This window comes from Lepidochelys kempii, chromosome 3, assembly GCF_965140265.1.
Source record: "Lepidochelys kempii isolate rLepKem1 chromosome 3, rLepKem1.hap2, whole genome shotgun sequence".
In the NCBI taxonomy this organism is placed as follows: domain Eukaryota; kingdom Metazoa; phylum Chordata; order Testudines; family Cheloniidae; genus Lepidochelys; species Lepidochelys kempii.
Window position 1 is genome coordinate 146,770,758 of NC_133258.1, and position 16,491 is coordinate 146,787,248.

Sequence of the window (16,491 nt, forward strand, 5' to 3'; positions counted from 1 at the left end):
ACTCTCACAGCATCCCACCCTAAGGTTATAGATACTATGGGAATAAACATATACTCTGAATTTAGGCCTGTGTTGTCTTTCAGATATGTTGTGTTTAAACACATCAAAGAGGTGCTCCCAATCCAATATAGCATATACATTGTAATACTGTATATACCTCTATGGGTATGTCTACACTGCAATTAAAAATCCACAGCTAGCCTGTGTCAGCTGACTTGGGCTCACATTAATTACTATTAAATTGCAGTGTAGACATTGAGGGTCAGGCTGGAGCCCAAGCTCTGGGACCTTCCCACCTTGCAGGGTCCTAGAGCCAATGCTCCAGCCTGAGGCCGAACATCTACACTGCAATTAAACAGTCCTTTAGCCTGAACCCTGTGATCCTGAGTCAGCTGGCAGAGGCCAACTGCAGGTTTCTAATTGTAGTGTAGTCATACTCTCTGTACAAAACCAATGCTTACTTGAAATACTATTTTTGCTTTTTGAAGGTGAAAACCTATTTTGTTTTATTTGAAAAGAAATATGTGTTCCTGCTGGAATTGCACTGTGGAAACAATGGTCACACGAAACTGTTAATACATTGTACAATGTCACTTGTTTACAAGAGAAACCATTAAACTTGCTGGGTATTAGCGCCTTCAAGATAAGAATTGTATAGTAAATTAGAAGTAAATTGTAACAGGCAGTGCTGGCCCTTTAATATCAGCCTTATGTCCAGCCCTCCCCTGTTCCTGGTTTCAGTCCAAACAAGAGGCATTCTGGGAGCTGAAGTTCTCAGAGTGCATGGAAGTGGTAGACATCACAGAAAACAATGCTGGGAAGGAAGACTGTAAATAAATAATAATAACTAAATAATAATAACTAAACAACTCCCTTTCCTCAGTGCAAGAGAGAGCAGGTGCCCTAAGAAAGGGATAGGAACAGGATATTTCCAATCAAAGGGCCTGGAGAAGAGTTTGAGGGGACATTGGAAGTAGCCTAATAAAGGGATTAGCAGATGATTGTGTAAAGTACCCCCAGGAGTGGGCATCATTTTGGCTAGAGAGTCAGAAATAGGGAAGTGGTGGGAGGGAAGCTAAGACTTTGCATCAAGGTAAATAAAATTGCATGGGGACAGAGAATCAGGAGAGAATTTGGGGTTGAACCTGATGTGTTCTTTTGTTGTTGTCTAGAGCCAAAATCTGGAGTTCCCATCAGTTCTGAGGGAAAACAAGGGGGTGTTGCTATTATACTACAGAGAGAGAGGTTTGAGGTTTGACACAGACTCTGGAGAGGGACAGCCTGTGACCCATGGTGACAAACTGAGTGAAGAATTTCCTTGATTTGGATTCTTGTTTGTATGGATTTTCCTTATCCCAGAAGAGGTGGAGTTTTTTAGTCTGTCATGATAACTAAACCAATTTACCAGTGAGGGGAAATGTCCATGTTCTCAAGGTGAGAAGATAATGTTCCACGATATTGGTTTAAGTTAAGTCGAAAACTTAATATCCCCACTTAACTAGTCGATGACAGAGAATTTCACAAGAGGGGAAAAGACATTTTAAAAGACCATTAAAATATATTTCTGTGCTTAATGACTCTAGAGTCTGGGTAATAGAGCATTCAGTATATATTCTGACTTTAACTCAGTTGTCATGTTAACAGCTTTTAAGTTTGTAAAATGTGTCATTATGATTTATTTACTCTAATGCCTGCCAGGTGCTTTCCAAACAGTTTAGAAGGACCGTCACTGCTCTGAGGAGCTTGGAATCCTCATCACCCCACAGGCAGCCACGTTCCCACTCACAAAGACCCATCCATTGAAGAGCCTGGTTTAAATTCCTTATTGATTTTCTTCTTGATAATTTGAATTATGAGCGAGAGCTGCATGGTAAATACATTATGGGCACTTGTAACACTTTCGTTAGAGAGAAACATTTAGATAGAACTGAATCAAAAAATTAATTGCCAATATATTTTAGTTATATGCAAACTTGAGCTGTATTCGTACATTTTCTTGGGAGGAAAAACATATGCTTTCCTATTCTGCTGATCAGAGCTTTAAAAAGTGTCTAAAATATACATAAATTAACAAAAGACCCCAATTCTATGGGATAGGACAGAACTAAGTCCTGAGACTTTCCCCACTAGAACAGTTGAAGATTTGAGGTGGAGAAATGAGATTCGGATGCAATATTCAAAAAGCAATGAAAAAAAATTAATACATGAATTATGGATATGGAGCTTCATTTCTTTATGCAATATATATATATATATATATATATATATATATATATATATATATATATATATATATATATATATATATATATATATATATATATATATATATATATATATATATAATAGTGATGGGGCAAGGCCAGATGCCTATAGAAAAGTAGTGGGAGATAGATATATTAGCTCCAGGCTAAACAAATCCCTGATACCAGGTTAAGTGAAATGGAAGCTGCTCCAGGTCAATTAAGACATCCGGGGCCAATTAAGAACTTTCCAGAAGGCAGGGAGAATGCTAGGTTGATTGGGACACCTGAAGCCAATCAGGCACTGGCTGAAACTAGTTAAAAGCCTCCCAGTCAGTCAGGTGGGTGTGCATGTCAGGAGCTGTGGGAGGAAGTTGCGCTGTTGGAGAGGCTGAGTAGTACACACCATATCAGGCACAAGGAAGGAGGCCCTGAAGTAAGGGTGAAGTGGAGCTTGAGGAAGTGAGGGCTGCTGTGGGGGAAGTAGCCCAGGGAATTGTACATGTCATGTCTCTAAAAGGTCAGCTACCATAGCTGATACTATTAGGGCCCCTGGGCTGGAGCCCAGAGTAGATGGTGCGTCCGGACTCCCCCCCGCCACCTTTGACCCCTGATGAATCACTAGACTGGGAGACAACAGAGACCGTGCAAGGAAGGATAACTTCTCGTCACCTCCCTTGCTGGCTTATGATGAAAATGGTTCAGTAGACTGTGACCCTTGTCTTGAGAGAAAGAAGGGTTACGTGGAGGGTCACAGTGAGCCTCTGAGGCTAGCGAAATCCACCAGGAAACGCAGGACCCACAGAGGCAAGGACAGAGCTTTGTCACAATATATATAGATCAAAGTCTGGGGGAACATTTTTAAGCTGTCTTTTTGTGCCTCTTTTAGAGAGAGTGAGTGTATACTTAGCTGTTTTTGTAGAAACTTCTTAATTTTGTGTTAATAGAGTTGTCAAGTTGCCTTGATTATCCTTGCATATAAACATATTTTAATATCTATCAGAACAAAATTTCTATTTCCAAATATAGTAAAAAGCAGCAGCTTCTAGGTAGAGCTAAATTACTCAGCAGGGTTATCCAGAAATTCTGAGTTCCTAAATACCTACCTATTCCAGTCTTAAAAGGTGACTTTCACACTATAGTAATGATAATAAGACAAATTTGATTGAAAAAGAATTGTACAGTGGTGGGCCTAAAAAACCTATCAGTTGTCTTAGATAACGAAATATTGTGGTTGGATAATCTCAGTAATTTAAGTATTTAAGGTGCATCCTATAGTATAGAGAAGTACAAGGGAAGCTACAGATACTGAGAACATCACGTAATTTATCTTAAGTAACACTGGTAAGGCTTTAAGGAACACCGCTGTCTATTGTCTAACTATTTTAAGGGCTTAAGTGAGCATAGTGCCTTGTTCAGGACCTCTGTACTGGAGGAGCAAATTTCACCCAAATGAAATAGTCATCTGACACAATAACTGACTTTCATAGATATTTTTCTGAAGAAACTACAGCTGTCCTCTTTGGAAGAACCATTTTATTCTCTTGCCAGGTAAGCTTGAAGGGAATCTTCAAACTCAATACCTTCAATTGTTAGTTGACAAAGATAACTGTACAGCCTCATACAGGAAATGAAGGACAATATAAATACTTTAATGCAACCCAAAATAAATAGAGAAGTAATTTGATTTTAGGTCAAAGACAGTCATCTATACTAATGCGCTGTGAGCAGAAGTAGTCAAAAAGCTCAACACAGAACTACAGAATCTCTTTATGTAAAATTCTCTTCAAGTAGGAGTTGATTGTGCTTCCTGTGATAATCCCAGACTCTGTCTCTTTTAAGTTGCTTGCTTGTTTCTCTCCTCTATTCACATTTGGAAAGGGAGAAATAGATTTTATTTATTTATTTATTTATTAAAGATTGGTGCCCCTAGCCTCTGTTTGTCAGAGGGTGGAGATGGATGGCAGGAGAGAGATCACTTGATTATTACCTGTTAAGTTCACTCCCTCTGGGGCACCTGACATTGTCCATTGTTGGTAGACAGAATACTGGGCTCGATGGACCTTTGGTCTGACCCAGTATGGCCATTCTAATGTTCTTATGAATCTGTAGAAAATACCAAAAGTAGTGAAAAACTACATGTACGAGTACAAAAGTATGGATTCTGATTCTATGAAATTTCTAGTGTTCCTGCACATGATCCAAACAAAGATTCAGTATAAGTATATTGGGAAATAGGAACTATGGCTATATAGTTGGATACTGTTTGCTACAAAAAATAAATTGTTATCCTGACCTGAGTGAATAAGGGCTCAGCCCTCTATTCCCCACATACCATGAGACTCAAGGAGATGCTTATTCACAGAGATACTATTCAGCATAGAGCCACTTACTCTGGTAATATAATGGAGTCTCCCATCACTTCAAGAGATTTCTTTCTTTTTTATGAAAAAAGAAAAGGAGTACTAGTGGCACCTTAGAGACTAACCAATTTATTTGAGCATAAGCTTTCGTGAGCTACAGCTCACTTCATCGGATGCCTTTTTCATGAAGTTGATAGATTTCCACTCCATACGGCTAAATGCAGTGCCTTGCATAATGACAGGTTTCAGAGGAGCAGCCGTGTTAGTCTGTATTCGCAAAAAGAAAAGGAGTACTAGTGGCACCTTAGAGACTAACCAGCTCACTTCATTGGATGCTGTAGCTCACGAAAGCTTATGCTCAAATAAATTGGTTAGTCTCTAAGGTGCCACTAGTATTCCTTTTCTTTTTGTGAATACAGACTAACAGAGCTGCTACTCTGAAACCTTCTTTTTTATGGTTTCTCACATGGGAAGCGAGTCCAATTCTGAATTTGCAAATGCAGCTGCCTGTCTTGCAAGTGTAGTCATCACTGTGGGGAGGGTTTGAGGTGTTGGCTTTATGACATGCTGTTGTCTTCTGATAAGGCCTTAGCTGTCACTCCTCAAATGTAGACATGGCCTCATGGCACAGACCTCTCCATCTGGGTCTGTTCAGTGCAACAAGTACAGAAAGGGCAGGCTGTGTTTAGGGTTCCTTTTCAGTCCCCTTTCCCCAGATCAGGGAGTGCAGCACTGCTCTATCACCTCAGGAGGATACAATCATATAATATCAGGGTTGGAAGGGACCTCAGGAGGTCATCTAGTCCAACCCCCTGCTCGAAGCAGGACCAATCCCCAATTTTTGCCCCAGATCTCTAAATGGCCCCCTCAGGGATTGAACTCGCAACCCTGGGTTTAGCAGGCCAATGCTCAAACCACTGAGCTATCCCTCCCCACAATCTCCATATCTGCCCTGATCTGTGGAGAATAACCATCACTACTGTATGCAGAGCTGTGACTAAGGACTGCCAGCAGCACCCTTTGCCTGTCCACCTCGCCACTTCCCCTTCCCCACAAGACTCTAGTGAGTTGATTAGGTTAAATGACTTGAATGAGCTGAGTTAGCTGAGCAACACACACTATGAATGGATTTAGGTGAGAGAGCTTTTGTGCAGAACCTCTCTCACTCTCTTTCCCAAACAGCTGTTGCAGCACCGGTACAATAAATTTCACAAGCACAGCAGCTTTGTATTCAGCTTTGTATTTGTCCTTCTCATAGATGAACTACCTACCTGAGCTAAAGAGCATCATCTGCCCATGGATTTAGTGATTGGCCAATGGCTGCATATATAATGCAGGTTGCTCCTATATGCCATCACAAGGCATGTGCTCTATTGCCATCCTCTACATTGACACTGAGCTGGACTTGTTCCCCAAGGGAGTCAATGACTGATGGTGCTCCACATAAACTTGTCCAGAGACCAGTACACCACCATTACCATCGCTTACACACAGACAATGACTCATACAGATGAGATCAAGGAGCTGTTTTATGAAGATCTGAGAAAAATCATCAGAGAGGTGCCACACCAAGACAAACTCATTGTCCTTGGACACTTTAATGCTCATGTGGGGCCATCTCTGACCTCTGGAGCAGGGTGCTAAGCCATCACAGCATTGGAAGGTCAAACTCCAACAGCCAACTACTTCTCTCCAAGTGTGCCAAGTTCAATCTCACTATTATCAACACAGTCTTCCAACAGGCCAAGAATTATAAAACAACATGGATGCATTCCAGGTCAAAACATTGGCACATGTTGAACTATGTAATTGTAAGGTCTAGAGACATTAAAGATGTGTACATAACCTTGTCTTTGAGAGGCACCAAATGATGGTCAGACCATCAGCTTGTGAGAAGTATCATGTCACTACATTTCTCACCAAAGTGCCCAGAAGATGCCTCAAACCATCAAAGAAGATCAATGTAGCTGCCATGAAAGACCCCAGCAAACAAGCAAAGTTGGAATAGACACTGAAGACTTTGTCATCTGAAGGTCCCAGAGAACTCCACAGACATTGAGGCAGCCTAGCAGAAGCTCAGAGATGTCACATATATTATGGCATCCAAAGTTCTTAGCTTTGCAAGCCAGAAACACCAAGACTGGTTTGATTAGAATGTCCTGAGATAGGCTACTGGAGACCATGCACAAGAAATCAGCAATGAAGAAGGTCAAGTACTATAAGGCCAAACAAATGCTACAAAATCAGTTAAGTCTAATGAAGAATCACTGGTGGGGGCAGAAGGCTGCAGAACTACAGGAAGTAGCTAACAAGCATGACATGAAAGCCTTCCATTAAGGTCTCCATGCTGTGTATGGCCCAAAATCCAGAGGTACAACCCCTGTCCTCACAGCAGATGGCTACTTATGCACAAAGGCAATATCTCTCTTGCTGGGCAGGACACTTTGATAGTCTCCTGGACCATCAATCCACTATGTCCAATGAAGCCATCGCCTCACTCCCACAGCATCCTGTCCTGGAGAAGCTGTCCATGGCCCCTTCTTTAGAAAAGGTTATTAAAGCCATCAAGCAACTGTCCACGGTCAAGTCTCCAGGCCACAAAGGCATTCCATGTGAAGTGTACAAATGTGGAAGTGCCCACCAGGTCAGAGAACTCACCAGCTTTTTCAAAGTTATATGGGAACAGAGTACCCAGGAGTATAAGGATGCTTTCATAGTTTATCTATACGCAAGGAAGGGAAGCATATCTAGCTGAGACAACCATCACACTATCTCAATGCTGTCTATAGCAAAGAAGATCCTTGCACAGTTTATCCTCAACAGGCTTATGACTCACCTGGTGGACTTGGCGTATCCAGAGTCACAGTGTGGCTTTCATGTTGGCCGTGGCACCATAGACATGATTTCTGCAGCCCAGCAAATACAAGAAAAGATTCATGAACAGAGCAAGGACCTGTACATGGTGTTTGTTGACCTGAGCAAGGCCTTCAACATGGTGAATCACGAGAGCCTATGGAAACGCCTTCATAAATTTGGTTCACCAGCGAAGATGATTGCTATCATGTGCTCATTTCACAATGGCATGATGGGCCAGGGTGATGGAGTGTGGTGACTCATCAGGACATGTAATGGCTCCAGTCCTCTCCGCCATTGTATCTTCAGCCATGCTCTTGTTCACATTCCAGGACTTTGACAGATGTGTACACAATCCTTTCAGACCGGATGGTGGCGGGGATGGACGGACAGGGGACTATTCAATCTATAGCGACTCAGGGCCTGTGCCAAGGTAATTGAACAAGCTATTAAGAGAGCTCCTGTTTGCTGATGTTTGTGTCCTCATTGCGCATATGCTTGCGGACATTCAGCTTATCATGGACCATTTTGCCTATGCCTCAAAATGCTTTGGTTTCACAATCAGTCTAACAAAGACAGAAGTCATGTACCAGCCAGTGCCAGACCACCAGCATCACGAGTACCATGATCCCATCATCACAACTGACAACACACCTCTCAACTCAGTTAGGTAATTCTGCTACCTGGTTAGCATACTTTCCTGCCACACCATGTTGGAGAATAAGATCATTCAGCATCTGGCAAAGGCCAACTTGGCATTTAGCAGGCTCACCCACAGACTCTGCAGGGAGCATAGAGTCTGCCTCAGAACCAAGATAAAAATTTACCAGGCTGTTGTACTCACCTCACTCCTCTACAGCTGCGAGACATGGATGTTCTACCAATGCCACTTCAAACAGCCGGAGAGCTTCCACCTTCGCTGCCTAAGATCCATCTGCAAGATCAAGTGGCAGAACAGGATACTCAACACTGAACTATGGCGTTGTGAGCGTGCTCATCAGGGCTCAACTTCACTGGGTCAGACCCATGGTCTGCATGGAGATTTCCCATAAACCAAAAGCAGTGCTTTACAGCCAGCTGAGCATAAGAACCCCTTCTAAGGGTCAACCCGTCCTGAGATATAAAGGCCAACCTCAAAGATACATATTAAAACCTGGGAACTTTCTGTACTGTCAGGCTACTGTTCCTGGCTAGTTATTCAATTCAGTTATCAAAATAATGCAAAGATTCACATACTGACTTTTGGGTCATGGACTGTCCGAACTCTTGTTGATAATGACGAAAGCCCGGAATGAAGAATAGCCCTTGTTGCCAAAACACTGAAGAGGTATAACATAGACATCACTGCCTTCACTGAAACCAGACTTGCTGATGAGGCCCACTTTGAGGAGGTGGGAGCAGGCTACACCTATTATTGGACTTGCAAGGCCAAGGACGAGCTGAGACAGTTGAGGGTAGGGTTTGCCATACAATGTGATGTTGCCCACAAGCCCACTCTGGAATACAGTCAGTACCATTTCAGGATAGGGGTGCTGAAATCCTGTGTATGTTGGTGTAGCTCATAGATGGGGCATATGAGTGTGTATGTTCATAATCCTGCATATTAGTCTAATCAAACACACTAGCATGTATATGTGTTAAGGCTGTGCATGTCTTTTGTGGAAGAATCTACCTGAAATAAAGGCACACTAGGAGTTAACCAGTTAGTTTCCACTGTACCCTGCCTTATACATGCATCTATCTGAACTGTCCTGGAGGACTGAGTTTAAATGGAAAAAGGAAATGAACAAATGCATGGTTGACACCCCCCACCCCCAGGTACACCCTTTTTGCTGGTGTGGCTTAGGAGCGGGGTGTATGACTCACTGGCTGACTGTCACTGGAATGTCTGAGTGCAGGAAGATGTTGGGGGCATGCTCTGGACCACAAACTGCATACTGTCTAGATTTGTTTACTGTAACCACAGTAAATTACAATGGCAAGCTTTAAAAAAAAAGTTGGCGACTACCGGTATTTATTTTAGACACAACTGTTTAGGGCAAGATGCAAATGAATATGTTTCACTTTCACCATCAAATACTGGAGATCAAATTTCTGGTCCCAACAGCAAAGCCTGAGTAAAAGCCTGCAGGAACTAAAAAGATGTTAGGGATGTGACTGAATCCTGTACAGACAGTAGCTGCTGTACAAGGTACCCTTCATCCTACCACACCATATGGGCCTCAATCCAAAACCCATTGAAATCAATGGGAAATCCTTCCTTTGATTTCAGCTGGCGTGGCACAGGCCCATGGAGAGGAGTAGCAGATCTAGGCTGCTATCCCCTCTAATCCACCCGCTTGTAGGGCTGTGAGCCAGTGGATGCACTCTGTGATCTCAAAAAGAAAAGGAGTACTTGTGGCACCTTAGAGACTAACCAATTTATTTGAGCATGAGCTTTCGTGAGCTACAGCTCACTTCATCGGATGCATACCATGGAAACTACAGAAGACATTATATACACACAGAGACCAAGAAACAATACCTCCTCCCACCCCACTGTCCTGCTGGTAATAGTTTATCTAAAGTGATCATCAAGTTGGGCCATTTCCAGCACAAATCCAGGTTTTCTCACCCTCCGCCCCCGCACACACAAACTCACTCTCCTGCTGGTAATAGCCCATCCAAAGTGACCACTCTCTTCACAATGTGTATGATAATCAAGGTGGGCCATTTCCTGCACAAATCCAGGTTCTCTCACCCCCTCACCCCACTCCAAAAACCACACACACAAACTCACTCTCCTGCTGGTAATAGCTTATCCAAAGTGACCACTCTCCCTACAATGTGCATGATAATCAAGGTGGGCCATTTCCAGCACAAATCCAGGTTTTCTCACCCCTTACCAGCAGGTGAGTGAGTTTGTGTGTGTGGTTTTTGGAGTGGGGTGAGGGGGTGAGAGAACCTGGATTTGTGCAGGAAATGGCCCACCTTGATTATCATACACATTGTGAAGAGAGTGGTCACTTTGGATGGGCTATTACCAGCAGGAGAGTTAGTTTGTGTGTGCGGGGGCGGAGGGTGAGAAAACCTGGATTTGTGCTGGAAATGGCCCAACTTGATGATCACTTTAGATAAACTATTACCAGCAGGACAGTGGGGTGGGAGGAGGTATTGTTTCATGGTCTCTGTGTGTATATAATGTCTTCTGTAGTTTCCATGATATGCATCCGATGAAGTGAGCTGTAGCTCACGAAAGCTCATGCTCAAATAAATTGGTTAGTCGCTAAGGTGCCACAAGTACTCCTTTTCTTTTTGCGAAGACAGACTAACACGGCTGTTACTCTGAAATCTGTGATCTCAGTTCTCCTCAGTGAAATTGCTGGGGAGCACTGCTCCACAATGTCCAAGCGTTATAAAGAATCCTGTAGGTAGGGTTGTGGTGATGCCCTTTTGCACGGGAGACCAAAAGCATTTGAACTATTTTTAGACCTCCCTTGGGTGCCCCAGGATTTGACCCTTAGTTAGGAAATTGGCATGAGGATCATGTGATGAGGGCACTACTGCCTGGTAGTTTGTCCCCCTATTCCCACCCACCTATCTACTTCCTCTTTCTGGTTTTCTCAACCAGACTGAATGGAACCAGGGTTGCCAACCCTCCAGGTTTGGCCTGGAGTCTCCCGGAATCAGCATCGATCTCCTGGTGACTACTGAAACCAATCCAGGAGGTTGTAATAGGATATTTTAAGAAAATTAGATTGTCATGTTGGGGAAAAAAACCTCCCGGAATAGCTTCAATCAGAGTTGGCAACCCTAGCTGGAACAGCTGTGGTGCAGCTGCTCTTGGGTCCAAGTCACTCAATCCCCGTTGGCTGGGTTTGTTGCCTGCTCTACATTACCATGCTAACCTTGCTGGCTGCCACCACGCCCATGCAGGCTAAACCTCTTCCACGTGTGACAGATTTAAGTCACTTTTCCCTAACTATACTCCCTACTCCTGGTCCTATGCCCCCCAAGATGGTCTAACTGGCTGTCCCCCTAGTTCCCTCCCCTTATCTCAGACCTGCTTTAAGACTTCTGCAGACAAGGCCTGGTTCAGGCTGCTCCCAGAGTTCTTTTCCAGTCCTGTGTTCAGGCTTTGTTTGGGCCTGCTGTATTCCTTCAGGCAACAGCACGTGGTCCAGTCTGCAGCCTATATGAAGCAATCTCATCCCAGCCCCACCCTGTAGGGCTGTTTTTCAAGGGTATCTGAGCCAGTCAATTGGCCAAGCACCTTACTTGTCTGCACCTAGGCTGGGCTCCCTCTGTGCTATGACATTCCAGATCTGTAAACATCCTGAAACCAAAAACAAGTAGATTGCAGACTTGCATATATTTAAACAACTCTGCATAGACCTGTAGAGAGATGGGGGGCAAGGGGGAGAGTGAGGAAGGAGATGGGGGAAGGAGACCTGGCATCTCATTCTCTTCCCCTCCCCATCCCACTTCCAAGCACGTTTATTTTTTTTCTCTGACCCTTCTTATTCAGAAGCCTGGAAGGGCAGCACATGGAGGAACTTTACATATGCATCCCTCAACTGCCAGGGCTGAGGGAACAGTGCTGGGACCTTCTTCAATCCTGATATTACAAGAGGACATCTGCTGCCCCTGGGAAGAGGTGGGCTCTGCTGTCCCATAAGCAGTTGTTTATCCTACTGGGGAAGATAATATTGAGAATGCTAACCTTCTGGGTATGTGTTTAAAAAAAAAAAAGTGAGTGGCAATGCCACAAAGACCCAAATCCTCTGCCCAGCACATTACCCAAATAGTCAGGTCATGAAGCTGCTGTAGAATTAGTGCCTTGGCTGCCTTTTAGATGGAAGTGCCAATATGCTCTTTTATATTTTCATACCCATTTCTATGTGTTTTTATACCTTTCCACCTATGCGGGTGGGGAAGAATACTGGGACCTGACTGCCTGGATTTGTACAGTTATATAGCCTTTAGCATTCACTCCAATGCAGATTAAAGCCAATGGGATGGCCCTATAATGATGTTTTTATTTCACAGAGATAACTTTTCCCTGAAACTTGAATACGTTTGAGAAGTGCACCATGTAACAGTGCAAATCAGGATCAAATCCTGAAGTTTATTTTTGTAAAGGTTAGTGTTCCTGGCATATGACATACTCATGCAGCTAGAGTTTTCAAATATTAGTTATAATATTTACTTTGCTTTTGTGAAGAATGTGTTAGTTAAAACATGTCTATTCCTAAGGTAAAGTGCAGTAATTAAATTAATTTTTTTCATTTTTGTGGTTCATTCCATCTAATTTCCCCCACAGAATGTTTATTTTTAGTGTGTATGGGATTGTACAGAGAAACAAGCAACAGTGAGGATAAATAATCTAAATAAAAAATTCAATGGATATTTTAATTGTTTTGTGGAGAAGAAATAATTCCTCTTGAAGGGGAAAAATAATTGCAGTGGCATACTATATAGTGGGTGGGTGTTTTTTTTTTTAAATCCCATACATTTCCAAATCAGTCCAAATCTGCAGTGTACTGCAGAGCTCCTAATTTATCTGTTGGAGATACTTCTGCTAGTACTGGGGGTGGGTTTTGAGGGTACATAAATGCACAAGACTACTTTCAGCGTGACATTTATGTCAGCATGTTGAAAGGAGGCCAAATTCTACTAGTCTTAAGCAAATAGTTTTGTTGGGTATGGCAGTGATCACTAATGATGGACAGAAGCATTAGGTTTTGTCCAAGTGGCTGCAACTTTTATTATAACTTGCTAAACAAGATAATCCCTAAAGACAGCTTGTTCTGGTAGCTGTGAAAGGGGAAGAAAAGAGTCGCCCCAAGCTGTCACCAGCCTCTCCGCTTTCAGTGTTTAGATCTAGTGCAGCCTAGCTGTCTGTGTTCTGACCAGCCTGATTAAACCCTAGCTGTTGATGGATCCACTGTATTCCAAGATCTGCATTTATATGCAGGCTACCACATAGCCAAACCCCACCCCTCACCATGAAAGCTTGGCATCTCTGCAAATCCAATCAGGGATCTAATTCATGCTGCTGGAGTATACTAAGATGCCATTACTCTTGAGCATAGATGGAATATCCCTCAAGCAACCTTCCAACCAATTCTTGATCTAGGTCCATATGTCCCAATCATAAATATCAGCTGCTAGAGATGGTTATCTAGATGAAGGTGTCCAGGGTGCTGTTACAGAGTTTCCCTCATGCATCAGTGTTTGGTCATCAGCTCAACATGTTTCAATGCTAGGTGAATGTTGTCCTGTGCACAATCTATAGTCACCAGTCTGAGCTTACCTGTCTAAACCATAGCAGTTTGGACAAACTGAATTGGCAACTGGGCAGAGCTACCCTATTGCAGCCCAATTCCACTCCACTTGTGCAACTATCTTATTATCCACAACCAAACATTTGCCCCTTAGATGGAAGATGATTAACTTGGGGGAAGGATGGGAAGTATTGTTGCTAAAGCTCATAAATCAAAGGCAGTGTTGTTGTAACCATGTCAGTCCTAGCTGGCTATATCTTATGACAGTGTTGAACCCACAATAGTCTAGTCCCAAGAAAAACCCAATGGTAATCTGTCTGCGACCAGCTGTCTACTTGTGAGCTCAGTGAGCAATACTCTAGCCAACAGTACAGATCAAGAGAGGAGCCTGTTGCTCCTGGACTGCCGGGCCAATGTGCAAAACTGAAAAAAGCAAATAATGATGTGAGATTAGATGTAAATTAATGCCCATCTATAAGAAGAGGGTTGTGGTTGATGGGTGGGTTGGGAGTTACTGAAAGCCTCCTATAAGGCTAAGCTGGTTGGCTATGAGCATTCAGTGAAGGGATAACTAAACCCTGATGGACATAAGTCCAAGAGCAGATAGAGCACCCTGGCCCAATGGCTATATCTTGTTTTCCAGAAGGCCAGCCGAGGCAGTAGCTACCCCATCTTGGAATAAACAGCAGCAATAGGGCTGTGGGTCCTGATCTACAAAGCCTTCTGAAAAATGACAAAAACTAAAATTGCAAGAGGGTGGTAGAGTCAGCATGCAAAACCTTCACCTACAGTTCCAAGGGAGGCACGCAATCATGTCCCAAACCTGGACTTATGCTCATTGAGGCATACATGTGTACCTCTGTGTGTACCGTGCCTAACACACCGGAATCTCATTCTCCATAATAACTAATCATAATACTTACTTATTCAGAGAGAAACATCTCTTGGAGAGGAGGAACTGAAAAAGAAACCATAAAGTTGCAGCTGGCACCATAATGTACAAGGGGAAAGCTTGCTTACCCAAGGACTGCAAAGTATCCAGCATGAGTCTTGCAGCACTAAACGTGCATGGGTTGAGCTGTAAAAGCCCCTTAAAAAGGGAGGGCCACCATTGGCCAATAGGTACAGCAATACCATCAGGAGTCTGTGGTCACTTTCCCAAGCCTGGACTTTAACCCAGTACTGGCTTGACTAGCTGGTTCCCCTAGATATACTTATAATTACTTGCATGGATAGGTTGAGCAGGATCTGGCCTTTTGTGAAATATTATTTAATATTTATATTGTGGTCGTACCTAAAGGTGTTAACTGGAGTGGGCCCCTGTGGGGCTGGTTGCTGTACCAACAGAGTAAATGCCACTTTCTGCCCAGAACAACAAATAATTTTCAATAAAAAAGTGCAGTGCTGCTATGAAAAATTACTGTGTGAAAATTACATGGATACCAACACATTCTTACTTAGCAGAGATCTGCTTCTGGTAGTCAGAGTCATATTTGCTTATTTTAGTGACTACTTTTTTCTCCTGTTAGCAATATGGAGCGAGCAAAGGTAAGAGTAAGTGAGCTGGACTCGATTCCTTCCTGTTTATTATCAACAGGAATATCTACTAAGTTCCATGCAGTGTTGTTGTAGCCATGTTGGTCCCAGGACATTAAAGAGACAAGGTGACAACCAGAAGAGCTGTGTTAACTCGAAAGCTTGTCTCTCTCACCAACAGAAGTTGGTCCACTAATAGGTATTACCTAAGTTCCAGTCAGTTACACCTGTGCAAAGCCACTGAAGAGAGAGGGGTTGTGCCAGTGTAACTAAATGCAGAATTTGGCCTACTGGTGATGATGTACAAAAATAACCAAGTCTGATGGTTGGGTCTCAGGTTGAGTTTGCAGGGCTAGCAGTTAGAAAAACTGATTCCCAACAATTATCTTGGGGGGAAAAAAGTAGGATTAATGCCACTGAAACTAATGGAGTTTCACCAGTGTACAACTGTCCTGCACCTTCTCCAGTCATTTATACCTGTACAAAGTGGCTTTATAACACAGTATTGCCAACCTTAAAGGTTCAAAAATCATTAGTCACACCGTGAAAAATCATGAGATTTACAAAAATAGATTATATTGTGATTTTGGTCAATTTGTCTTTTGATTTATTATTTTTTTTAAACTCATCCGGCCCAATTCACACCCCCTCTGCCAAACTGTATCACTGAGAGAGAACACTACTGCTCCGATTTGATAGCTGTCACAGTTCTGGTTGAGCACCCACTACTGGACACTCACCAGGCAGGTGTGTTTGGCCCCACATACTGGATCCATGTGGCTCTAAGTTCCCCTGGGAATGGGCAGGCTCCAGCCACAGTCTCTGGCTTGGGACTTTTCCCAGGCCCAGACATTTTCCCTGGCCCAGACATGCTGCCTGGTATCACTTCCAGGGAATGGATCCCTATGGTCCAGCTGCCTTGGGGCCCCCAGGACCAGTGTTGACTCCCCAAGACAGCCCAGTCACGCAAACATACCCTCCCCAGAAATCCACCCTGATGGGTATTCTGGTTTATGGTTAACCCTTCAGAGACGTGATAGTTGAAGCAAGACAGACAGACTTTGCAGAAGGATTTCTAAACTAATCACTTCTTTACTCTTATACAAGTCATGAGAGCTGCAACTCTAGGCAAAATAATAAAGCACCTGTACACTATCCCTCCTTCAGAGTGTTACCACTCTTGAGTGCTCTTTGGGATTTGGTCAGTGTCTTATTAGGAGTTTCAGGTCC